At 44.6% G+C, this 13,288-nt stretch overlaps 1 protein-coding gene across 21 annotated transcripts in view; it reads left to right on the top strand.

Moving 5' to 3' along the window:
• Positions 1-13,288, top strand: part of PPP2R2B (protein phosphatase 2 regulatory subunit Bbeta) — a 487,122-nt gene that overhangs the window by 194,187 nt on the left and 279,647 nt on the right.

Here is a 13,288-nt window from a genome sequence, read left to right as displayed (position 1 = left end):
GGGTCTTGTGGGGTGGGAGGGCGGAAAGGAAGGGGTAGGGGGCCTGCAGGACCACCCCTCCCTGAGCTGCACGATGCTGTATCCCTCAGTGGCTTCGGGCAGGGCATGGTTTCATTTCCTGCCCATTCATCCCTCCCTCCGGCCAGCCAGGGTACCTGCTCAGACAATCGAAACCCCAAAAGGCCCTTTGCAAAAGGGCAAGCCCTATCTCCCCCTCGAAGTGCATTAGCAAGAAATAAAAAGGTGGCTGGGGAAATCGTGTTCCGGCGGCGAGCGAATGAAGCTGACACGTGGGGAGAGCGACGCGATCCGTGGGGCCTTTAAAAATCACCATTATGAATTCTGCAGCAGTAGTTTCTGCTGAATCAACAGCCAGCAGAGAGCAAGAGGGTTCAGCAAGCTAGGCTTTGCCAAGAGGTGAAATTGTCGTTTCCCTCTCTCCCTCTCTCTCTCTCCTGGCTTGTTCTGACATTAGCCCGAGCGCTGTGCAGGCAGGAAGGGCAAGCCAGCAGGTGGAACCTCTTTCTGCCTTTTGTGTGTGTGAATAGATTGGCGTGGAGGAGGGTTTTTTTTTTTTTTCCAAATGCCAAAACTTTTGCATTTTTGCTTTCATTTCCTGCCCATAGCGCCTTATCTTTAGCCACTCATCTGAAGTGTCGCCTTGTCACGTTGTAACATCCATGTGAGAGAATGTGTGTGAAAGTGCTTTAGGAAAATGTTGTGAGATATATTTGGAATATTCTTATTGTTGGATGTTAAAATTTCTGTAATATTTAAGCAACTCAAAAGACAACTAGAGCGATGTGATGGGGAGGGAGGAAAAGACCGCATACTCTGGAAAAAATTTTAAAAACACGCACAACCTGGGCATAATGGCATCTCTAGAAACATCACTGGAAGTTTTCAATAGAAGGGATGCCCAGTGCTATTGAAAATAGAGTCTCCATCCGTCCTCATTGTTGGAGAGCATCAAGTCCAATGTATCCATGCTGTTAGAGATGGAAGCTAAGAGATGGGTTTAAAGATGTCCCGCCCATGCCCATCCACCGCCACACTGAGCAGCCTCCTTAGTGATTCTTCTTATTTGTGTGATGACAATGGGTTGATGAAATGTTTGTCCTCAGTCTTAGAGCTTTGTCACTGACTCAGTGACTATTGTAGCCTATGACCGACTCTGCATCTAAGCATGGCATCCAGAAGGGGAGATGGCCTTAGGGCTGTTGGCTTTGCAAGGAACATTTCTTTCTATTTGTGCCACACACACACACACACACACACACACAAGGCTGCCAGTGTTTTCTGCTGTATTATATTATGCAGGCAAAGGAAAGTTACCAGCTGAGAAGATGGCCAATTTGGAGGCAAGTGAATAAAGATGACATTTCCTATGGCTTTCAGGGCCTTGGAAACCACCTTCGTTGCTGTCTTGGGGCATTTTTGTAAATTCTGATTCTGGATAGAACAGTCATTACTGAGGCATGAGTTTATAGTAAGGAGCTCTCTAAAATTCTGGAATGTGAGAATCTCTCTCTCTCTCTCTTTCTCTCCTTGATCTCAGTGAAGTAATGGGAAGAATTAAAAAAAGGAACTTGGGTGATATAAATACAAGAAGTTGAATAGAGCAAGAAGCTCTCTCTGATCTTGACCTGTTCATTTCAGGGAATGTTCGTGCAACTGTGCTGGCCGGAGGCGAAGGAGTCCCTCTTCTCTCAGACACACCTCTGGGACTATTAGTACACCTTGAAAGAGCCCCAGATGAAAATACTCTTTGTTCAGTTTCTCTTCCCCGGGGGCTTGTCCCCCAAAGTTCTCTTCCCCCAGGTTGAGTTAACCACACTACTGAAGAGTTAGCCTCCGGTTCCTGCTGCAGACCGCGCTTCTCAGTTTTCTTTTGCATTTCTGTATTTTGCTCCTACCTGCACAGATATTTCAGGGTTTTTTTTTTTTCATCCGAAATCTCCTTTACATTTGTCTCTGAAATTTTCTTCCTTTTGCTGAGATCCTTCCACACTGCAGTCGTCTATTTAAAGCTGTAAGGTTTTTGCTGTGTAGTTAGTGTGAAGGACTCCAAGCTCAATTTGCATTGTAAGTGGTAGCTGCAGGCAAGTTCATCCAGCTAAGAGCAATGCAAATGCTAAAGGACACTTCTGCCTGAGCCTTGCAGGCGTCTGCTCTCCTCTCTCTCTCTCTCAAAAAGAATGCATGATGTACATTTATTAAAGACATTTTCTATGACCTCTTGAAAGTTCTGGACTTTAAGTCTGCTGCCCTCGCCTTCCTCTTCCTTTTCCTACCTTTATTATCTTTGGAAAGGTAACGTGTTGAATGTATGTATGTTCTGTGTTCCAAGCGCTATGCTGAGCTCGTCATATGTAACGCTTCACTATATCCAAACCCTGCGAAGTGGATGTTGTCATTTTCATTTTCAAATGCAACCGAGGACCAGAGATATTATTAACCTGCCAAGGTCATTCATTCAGGGAAAAACTGGTCTTCAAACTCAAGACTGTGTCTGAGGCCCCTGTTCTTCCACTAGGAAATTCTGAACTGCCTCGTTTTTATCAGCTCCTGTTAGGAGAATGACCACAATGATTTCGTCTTTGTGTGTAAGCTGTGTTTCCTCCTGGAGTAAAATTCTCTGCAGCAGTCATTTTAAAGGATATGGGATAACAAAGGAAGAAAGGCATTGGATGGGATTGGATTTACAAAAATAAACCCAGTGCAATAGTTTGATTGGCATTTTCAGATATGGAATTCCAGGTTTTCTAACTAAGAGTTCATCTCTCTGATCTATATGTGGACTTCTTCCTGTATTTTTAGGCTCCTGTGAAAGCCAATTGAAATCTTATCTCCATTACTGCAGTCTGTGGGTTTTCTAGATTAATCTTCCTACTTTCAAATGAGGCCACAGAAAGAATATGCTATAAAGGTGGAGTGTTTTAAAATAACTGCTCTGTTGTCAGCTTCCTTCACTGTAAAGTGGGAATAACAGTAGGACTTACACCACGGGAGAAATGATTTGATACAGAGAAAGCACTCGAATCAGTGCCCAATACACTAGATCTTAGCCAAAAGGCCGAGAAGCGATGATCAGTGCCTAATACAAAGAGAGTTCTCACTAAATGCCCTCAATGCATTACAGCTGATATTATTATTGAACCTGTATTCCAATAGCAAGCCTGTTCTTCCTTGGATTGTGTGTTGGTTTGGGCTGATCTTGAAGGGGAAGACTACTGGAGTCAGAGGCCTGGTCAGTCACATCTGCCATGGTCTTCTGTTGGCTTATCCACTAACCATTGGTCTTGTCATTTAGTAATGCTCCTACTGTACTTGCTGGTTATATTCTGGCAGCCAGTAAGTTCCCTCTTTTCCTAGAGGCCTGTAGGAAAGGGGCCTTTTTGCATGTATTAAAGGAAGAAGAAGTCCACCACTCCAGATAGCTCCTTCTAACGAGTGATCCCGTCTTCAACAAATCCTAACTGACTATGGAGGCCACACACCACGTTCCAATACAGGCATGGTCTTCGTCCTTGTGGAGCCTTCAGTGGAGTGGGGGAGGTGGGCATGAAATAAATAATTTTGTTAATAAATATGTAGTTACCAACTGTCATAAGTGATACTCAGGAAAGATACAGATGCTATGAGACCCTCTATGTAAGGCAGAAAGGTAGATCTGATTTTTTTTTTCAAGATTTGTTTATTTGAAAGGCACAGTAACAGAGAGGGAGAGATAGAGACTAAGAGATCTTCCATCTGTTGGCTCACTCCCCAAATGCCTGCAATAACCAGGGCTGAGCCAGGCCAAAACCAAAAAGCTGGAACTCCATTTTGGGTCTCCCATGTGAGTGGCAGGGACTCAATACTTGAGCCATTGTCTGTGCTTTCCAGGTGCATTAGCAGGAAGTTGGATCAGAAGGTAGAGGTGGAACTTGATCTAGGCACCCTGATATGGGATGTGGACCTCCCAAGTGACAGCTTAACTTATTGTGCTACAGTGCCCTCCCTGAAGGATCCGATTTAGATTGAGGGTTTAGAGGCAGTCTCTCTGGGACCATTTAAGCTGAAAGCTAAAGGATGAGTTCAAAATTACAAGAGGGACTGGCTTGTGGCACAGCAGGTTAAGCTGCCACCTGTGACACTGGCATCCCATCTGAGGGCAGATTTGAGTCCTCTCTGCTCCACTTCCAATCCGGCTCCCTGTTAATGGCACCTAGGAAAGCAGCAGAAGATGGCCCAAATGCTTGGGCTTCTGCCATCTCCATGTGGGAGACCCAGTTGGTGTTCCAGGCTCCTAACTTTGGCTTGGCCCCACCCCAGTCGTTGTGACCTTTTGAGGAGTGAACCATTGGATGGAAGATCTCTTTCTCACTCTCTATTTCTGTCTCTCCCTCTGTCTCTTTGGTTTCTTCCTCTTTCTCTGTAACTCTGCCTTTTTAATAAATAAATCTTAAAAAAAAAAAACAACTGGAGGTATTTTAGGCAGAAGGGACAAAAGGTAAAAAGTCCAAAGATATAAAATTGTCTGACAAATGCAAAGAATGGAAAAATAAGTGGCAGTAGTGTAAGGAACACAGGAAAGAGTGATGTGCATGAATGGAAATCTACACTTTATTTTGGAACACACTGAAAATAAGAAACATTAGTGCTAGGATAGAAGGATGGATAAATGAAAAGAAATATGAGAAAAAATTATAAAATGCTTAATGAATTCCTTAAAAAAAGAAATTATAAAATGTTAATGGCAAAATCCATGCAGTGGGTCCATAGAAACTCACTGTAAGTGTTTTTTTTTTTTTTTTCTGTCTGAAAATCTTCATAAAAATGTTGGGAAAAAAAAAAAAGACTGGAGAGGAATTGAGGGAGCAGATCATGTTGAACCTTGTTGTCCAAAGGAGTTTGGAGTGTATCCAAAGATAGATCGAAACCCATTAAAGGATTTCGATTGGGGGGAAATATGATCGGGTTTATTTATTTATTTTTTTTCAAAATCTCAGGCTGCCTGCTTTGTAGGGTAAGGTCAAAGGACTAGCACACAAATAGGAGTGGAAGCTGGGAAGTCATTTGGAGGCCATAGCTGTACTCGAGGCTGGTGGAGAGATGGAGAGAAGTAGATGAATGTGAGATACATTATACAGAAAGAATGCACTGGACTTGCTTGCTGCGATGTGTTTGGTGCCGATGGGAAGGACAGTTTCCAGAAGTTTACCCTGAGAATGGATGCACGGTGAAGATTGTCACAGGAATAGGAAATAGACTTCGGACAGTAAGTAGCTTGAGAGGCATGTGGGGCATCTAGTTCCCTGGTGACAGTCTCAAGTAGGAGATGGAGATCTATGTCTTCTGGACTTAGAGGAACAAACATGGGACAGCACCAACAGATCAAAGATATTTAAACTCATCAGAGTAGATGAAGTGTCTGAGGGCAGAGCAGTCCAGGGCAGGACCTGAGGCAATGAGCAAGAAATAGCAAGGAAACTGGTCTTGGTTTGGGATGAAGAAATTATAGCAAAAAATGCCTTGCAGTTGGCACAGGGGTAAGCGTCATTAACCACGCACTGAACTTATTTGAGTAATATTATAGTCCATTTATCATCTAGGTTGTAGACTAAGAGGAGTCCAGTGTCAGGTGAGTTGAGTTTACAGAATCTCCCAACTTGAGGTCTGGGTGATCTGGGACCTGCTGGAGCTGCTTGGAGCTACTAGAATAAAAGTGAGGAAGGAAAGGTCCTGAGAGCCCCCCTCCCCCACCCCCGCTCCCACCCCACCCCGTCCACTTAAGTTCAAGAAAGAGACGCTGTGATGAATAAAGCAAAGGTGGGTGTGGTGAAAATGGCTTTGATCTGAAGCCCCTGCTGCAAAGGCATTGGGAAAAGTACAAGGAGGTGGTGTCACATAATGGAGAGCTGCCTCTGGTACCCTAAGTTGCTTTGGTATTTGTATGCAAATGCAGGCCTGGAATGGTATTTCCCATGCATATGGATGAATGCTTGCACTCTTTGCTGTGCACAGAAAAACCCGCCAAGAAAGGTGGAAAGAAGCTGCCTTAGACTATTGTAAACGACCTTTCTGGGGATGGGAAATGTTCTGCAACTAAACATAATAACCAGAGTGCATTGAAAATCACTGGCAAGTATTCACGATTAGCATCCGGGTCTCCAGGGGCAATCCCAAGCCCTTTCTGAGTGCTGGTCAGAAACGTAGCGATGAACCTGCGGTGAATAATATTAGGTCGGTCCTGTCAAAATATTGGTAGTGCTCGATGAAAAGAGCACAGCCATAGATTGACATTCCTAGACTCTGACATTTGCATTTAAGAAGAAACTAAGGGTCCAATTGAGTCCTGTAGCTGAGAGAAGTCAGGTGTGAGGAGGGTGTGTGTGTGCCAGGTGCCTCCCTAGCTGGTTCTCCAGTATTAGCTCATTTCATCTCCAGCAACCCTGAGAAACTGGTTCCATTTGCCCCACTTTTCAGAAAAAGAATTTGTTACATTCAGAGAACCAAAAAAGTGTGTTTAACAAAAATACTTGTGCTTCCCAAACAAGTATGGCCTTGCCAGTGGCCTAACCGTACTACAGCGCATGCCTGCCTGCACGTTAGCTGGCTGCTCGTTGCCCAACTGGGCTGCCTCTTGTCAGAGTCTTTTAGAGGGGGATGCGGCTTCTGTTTCACCTTCCAGGAACAGCCTCATGCAGTGCGGCTGACCGCCTGGCTCTATCTGTCCCCAGCGCGGCGGTACAGATCTCTCTCTCTGCCTTCCCCATCGTCCCATGAGGGGTGAGCCTGAACTCCCCTGCACGTTACTCTGGTAGATTTATTCTGCTGGATAGTAAGAAAGCATTTGTGCATTTGAGCAATCCAGATGTGAGAAACAGCTGGGTTTTGTTTGTGTTATTGTTGTTGTTGCGTTTTGGTCTTCCCCATGTTCCTCACCCCCCCGCCTAGAGCATTGACAATGCGGTTCCCAGGCTGAACTGAGACGGTCCTGGGGGCCAACTAGATACCCGTTCTCTGGGGTGTCTCTGACACTGGCCTGGACCACAGCAAAGGGAGTGGGACAGAAGCAGCGGCTCTGGGATGGCAAATGACACCTTGCATATAAATGGGGAGCCACCTGAGGCCTCACTTAGGGCAGAATGGCTCTCCAGCCCACTCCCCTCATGGCCCACTTTTTAAAAGATGAGTTTGTGTTCACCTAACTTGTCCTCTTTATTACCGCATTTCCTTCTTTGTCCTTCCAGTAGAACGCTAGATTCAGGCTGAACGGCAGTTCTGACGTAACTATTCAACTGAAGGCACAGGTTCTTTGTACAAGGCCAGGCGGAGTTTACTCATACATAACCCAGGAGCCCTTGCATTATTAGGCTCCAAGTTCACTATGGAAAGAGTTGGAATTGATAATAGGTACACATGTGTGAAAGCCATGGAAACTTGGTATTCACTGGTTTGGTGTCTTTGGAGAAAGGGTCATTGTGGGTAAATAGGTAAGGGAGTGTATTTAACAGGTAAGGAAGTCGGTCTCAATTCTGTGCTTTAGAAGAAAAAACTTGATTACCTTCAGCAAACCTTAAAAAAAATAAAGCCTTGTGGGTAAGATGCAAAACGATGTGCAGAGAGGTCTAAAAGGGCACCCGGGGATAGATTTTTCATCTGAGAAAGACGGGTCAGCCAGATGGAATGCACCTGTGAGAGGATGTGTTCTAGGTATACAGGCCTTTAATTGGGTGTATTGGTCAGCTCAGGCCGTGTAACAAAATACTGCAGAGGTTGTGGCTTAAACAATACAAATGTGTTTTTTCAATACAATTCTGGAGGCAGGAAGTGTAAGATCAAGGTGCCAGTGGGGTTGGTTTCTGATGAGGCCTGTCTTCCTGGCTTGCAGGTGTTTGCCTTCTTGCTATGTCCTTGAATGGCCTTTCTTCTGAGCACAGTGGAAGAGAGAGGCAGTGGGCTGGGAGAGAGGGGCAGAGAGATCTCTGGCATTTCTGTAGCTTCTTTGGAAGGTCACTAATTCTTTAATGTTCTACCCTTCTGACTTCATATAAGCTTAATCACCTCCCTGAAGGCCCTTTCTCCAAATCCAGTCACATTGGAAATCAGAGCTTCAGTGTACGAGTTTAGGAGGGAAACAGTGTGGTCTATGACACTAGAGAACTAACTGCTTCCTCCAACAAGCATTGCTGATTATGCTGCTCTGAATCTCTGTTCATGAACCTGAAGTAGTCACAGAATGGTGACCACTTTCTCCACTTTGTGCAGGGGGTAAGATCTGTGTCCCCCTGCAGACTCACAGCAATGCAGAGTAAAAAAGCTGTAACTAGCTAGAGTAGGAAAAATTGCAACAAGACACATGTTCCTTGCAGGTGGTCTAGGACAGAACTTGGGTCCCTGTGTACAAAATGTTACCAGGAAGGGTCTTCTAGTGGGGAGATCTGGACAAGAAACTCAGCCAGATTACCTTGCCCATGTAGCTTTGCAGAAGTCAGGCTAGGGTCAGTGAAAACAGCTTGAAAGGTCTGAGGTTCACACCAGTTGTATTACTGATATATATATCAATTGATATATTATTGATATATATCAATATATATATACACACACACATACATACATATTTCCCTCTGCCTTTACATCTTTAGTTGTGATGCAAATAATATACCAATGCTTTCTCACTTGGCAGGATTCAAGCATCCTAAAGGTAGAGAAAGCAAAGCATGAATCGCCCTCCATCACAGGCCTACCCCTCTTCCTTACCTCGGGTCACAGTTGTCAGTAGTGGGTGGTGTACATCCTCAGACATGTCTGTGTTAGCATTTTCCTACCCTTGAACATTGGTGTGCCAGGTATGACATTGGGGGAGGGGCGTTAATAATTGAAGCCACACTGTGTTTTTTCTCCCACTCAGTGATGTGTCTCTAAGTGCTTTCCATGTCAGAACACCTGCCCCAAGGATCATCCCTTATCTTCTCAAAGGACAACCCCAGCCTGGGTTGGGGCAGCTCTCCTTCGCGGGATTGCCCGCACTCCCAGCTGAGTGTGTCTGTTTGCCTGTAAAGCCATCCAGCTTTGTGCTCACCTCTGTCCAACATCTCTCTGTGGTATTGCTACACAGGGGATGCCAAGAACCTGGACTGTGTCTGCCTGTGGGGCTTGCCGAGCCCAGTCCACAGTCCCGAGCCCCACAACAGGAACACTCAGGCCTGCCCTGTGCTTCTTAATGGCTGCACAGTGTTCCGTGGAATGACGATCCCACAGTTTAGTCCGTAGTTGTCTTGTGAATCATAGAAAATGGTTTCCAGCATTTACTCACATATTATGTAAGATGATCTGGTGACTACCCATGTGCAGATGTTTTTGTTGAAGTGTTCCTTTTTCTGATTTTATCACTTTCAAAACTGAAATGCCAGTACCCATTTCTTAGCTGAGGGGCAAGAAAAAAATATCTAGTCCTCCATTTATTCTCTCTGTAACCTTGGATCTATCGTATGTTGCTGAGAATCTGAATTTCTAATGATGACATTGAGGATATCTGGTATACCTCTTCATATATGCATAGTCCTGTGTCTTCCACAACTACACAGATCTGAGTGTTAAAGACTCATGATTGGCCGGTGCCATGGCTCAATAGGCTAATCCTCTGCCTGCGGCACCGGCACACCCTGTTCTAGTCCCTGTCCTGGCACTGGATTCTGTCCCAGTTGCCCCTCTTCCAGGCCAGCTCTCTGCTATGGCCCAGGAGTGCAGTGGAGGATGGCCCAGGTCCTTGGGCCCTGCACCTGCATGGGAGACCAGGAGAAGCACCTGGCTCCTGCCTTCGGATCAGTGCGATGCGCTGGCTGAAGCGCACCGGCTGAGGCAGCCATTGGAGGGTGAACCAACAGCAAAGGAAGACCTTTCTCTCTGTCTCTCTCTCTCACTGTCCACTCTGCCTGTCAAAAAAAAAAAAAAAATCTCATGATTGTTGGCAGCTATGGAGGGCTTTCTGTGTGTTGGGGACAGGCGTTAGCCTTTCAACTATTTTTCACATGTAATCCCCACTCTTCTGTAGGTTGATACTATTCTTATCCCCTTTGAATTAAAAGTTGAAGCAGAATGAGATTATTATTTGTCCAAGGTTACGCAACAGTAAGTAGAACAGAAGTCACATTCAGGTCAGTCCAATTCGAAACCTCGCATTCTTAAATACAGCCATGGATTATCTCAAGGTAGCATGAGAATACACCTGCTCAAACAAAAGTCATAATGTGGGCACAGAAGAAAGGTGTTCATTTTTCTGAAGAAATACTTTTGAATCAGTCATGACGAAGGGCCTGATTTTTACAAGAATTTGAAAATAAACGGAGGGAGAATTGAAGGGCAACACAGTATGGTAAGTGGTGGTGGGGAATACACAGCCGAAGCTGTGCAGTGCTGGGTAGACTTCCAGGGCTGCCAGCACAGTTGGTCACTTCTGCTGGGCTTCAGGTTCCTAATCTCCCATCACTGGGTTGAAGGTGGGGGGAGGGGAATCGTGCTCTTGGCGGATGTCTCAGGCTCCGTGTTTCTGTCTGGCATTACGTCTGTAATTGTGATCACCCAGGTCTCTTTGGTACATTCTGACATTGTGCTCAGGGATAGGCTTGAAATGGTCCCCGAACCCCAGGTCTGGCTGTGCCTACTGGTGGGTCCGATCACTGTCCTGGCAAGAAAGCTCTGGTGCGGCCAAGAGGCGGAGCCAGAAAGGGAACCATTTCTTTGGCAAAAGCCACTGCAGATGGAGGAGCCAGTCTGTCTGGGCAGCCCATGGCTTTGAGAGGAGCCGTTTGGCAAAGTTATTGGCAGGAGCTGCCTTGCAGCATGAATACTGGAGACAGTCCTGGGCTGGAGTGAATCAGGCTGCAGCAAAGGTGGCTGGTGGAACAAATAACCATCTGGTGAGCCGAGCGCTGCTCATCTTGCTGCATGACAGGGGAGAGCAAGTGCCAAGTGGTGAGGCTAAGCTCTCCTAGCCATGACCTGCCAGGCACAGCAGGAGTTCCTCCCCGCTGCAGTGTGCTCCGTGGGGGGAGGGGGAAGCTTATACATGCCCCAGGAACCAGAAAGGCCCCCGTGTCTTCCACTGTTGCTAACTAGGAAAGGAAACTCACTTATTCACAATGAAAATCGCTAGTGCCTGCTGCTCTGCAGGATGCTCTTGGGCACAGGATGTGTGGTAAGACCGCATCCTTGTTCTCCAGCATCTTTCCATGTCCTGGGACGAGGGATACTCTGTCATTCTCAACATGGAATTCCCCATAGAAACCAGGTTGGGTTGAGATGACCTGTGTTTACCTCTCCATTCTCACAAGGTGGCTGAGGGGGTGGAATCAGAACCCCCAACCCTGCCCTGGCTCTAGAGCTCTGGCTATAGTAGGTCTGTGGCCATGGACAAGTCCCATGCTTTTGCTGAATGTCTTCTTACCTAGAACATGGTATTGCTTATATATGCGAATCAACTAAATCAAAATCATCACTCTCTCATGCTATGCATTTGGGACCAGTAGTTGATTTTAAAAATTAAGGGGAGGAATCGTCAAAAGCGACATAGCTAGCTTAAAGAGCATTCACTGATTTCAACAAAGCCTCATGAAGAATCTTTGAATGCGGATCTGTTAGTTGGGAGGTTGTAATATTTTTCTTGCACAAACTATACAAAATTGACAAAGACTATGCCAAATTTTATTTTCTTAAGGTTGCAGGAGAACATAAACAGCTCATAAGCAGTTTTGTCTCCTGTACATTTAATTTGATGGTTTTTGCAAGTCTTTTGAAAGCTTTCAACATTCTTTTCAGATGGAACAATTAATCTCTTTCTTTTCATACCATTCTTTTCATAACCTTGCATGATATTTAATTAAATAAAGGGTATAAACAGCATCAATTTGGGAACAAATAGAACCAACTCATTAAACATGCAACTCAACCAGAAGAAGCAAAAATGTGCCTAGATACCAGAAATTGTCTTAGTAAATTAGCTGAGTATTTATAAAGCATGTTATAGATCCACTGTACAAAGGGAATGGAAAGCAATTTTTGTCTAGTGAGTCAGTTTAGAAGTGTATTAAAAGATCACCTGCTATAATTATGGTAGGGAAGAAGAGGCACTATATACTGAACACTTTCAATGTAATAAGAATTGGGTTAAATACTCTGATGTGCTCTATGTGATGTAGTATTCAGTGTGTGTGTGTGTGTGTGTGTGTGTGTGTGTAAGTACAAAATGAGGAGATTAATACCAAATTTTCATTCTGTTAGGTTTTGCTTAGGGCAATAAGGGATCCAAAATATAGGTCCAAGAGCTTTTTTTTTTCCTAACAAAAAATGTGTACTAGATCTAATTTGATCTTAAAATCTACATTTTGTGTCAGACATATCTGCATGCAATTCCTGCCTCTGCTGACTAATACTGGGCAGATTAAACAAATTCTCTAAGCCTCATTTTCCTTATCAGTAAAGTGGCAATCCATTTGTCATCCTATTCCCTGAATAAATGTGTATTGAATGCAATGTGTCACACACTGTTCTAGGAGATGTATAGATAGTGGTGAAGAAGACCACAAATCCCACCCAATTCAGCTTTGTTCAGACATAGTTGTTTAAAAAATTTTTTTTTAGTTGAGAGGCAGGAGACAGAGAGGCAGAGAGACAGAAGTAGGCAGAGCAAGAGAGAAATATGAGTGAGAATGAACTCATCCATTGGTTTACTTCCAAAATGCCCAAAATATCCAGGGGTGGGCTGGGCTGCAGAGGAGCCAGGAAGTCAGCCCACATCTCCTGTGTGGGTGACAGGAAGCCATGTATTTGAGTTATGACCAGCTGCCTCCTAGGGTCTACAACAGCAGGAAGGTGGAGTTAGGAGCCAGGGCTAATAATCAAACTCAGATACTCTGATGTTGGATGCCTGTTCTAAAGTGGCATCCTAACTGCTAGGCTGAACCTAACTGTACGTGCTTCTGAGGATGGTTCTAAGGATTTAATTTTATATTTACTATACACACATACACACATATACAATGTATATGAAGGGTCTTCAAAAAGTTCTAGGAAAATGTGTATTATGAAGAAAACTATATGATGGATTTCAAAACATTTTGTATCAAAGTAAAATTATCTTCGAATACCAATTTTCAACAAATGTTTTAAGGAGCCTTTATATGTAGAGGTTCTAGAACACTTTTCCTGAAAAGGACAGGATAGCAAACATTTTAGGTTTTGCTGACCACACAGTCGCTTTCCCCACTACTTGATTCTTCCAGTGAAATACGAAGACATAGCT

The sequence above is a fragment of the Oryctolagus cuniculus genome, chromosome 6, assembly GCF_964237555.1.
Source record: "Oryctolagus cuniculus chromosome 6, mOryCun1.1, whole genome shotgun sequence".
Taxonomy (NCBI): Eukaryota; Metazoa; Chordata; class Mammalia; order Lagomorpha; family Leporidae; genus Oryctolagus; species Oryctolagus cuniculus.
Note: the sequence above shows the minus strand (reverse complement) of the source record. Positions and strands in the feature narration are given on the sequence as shown.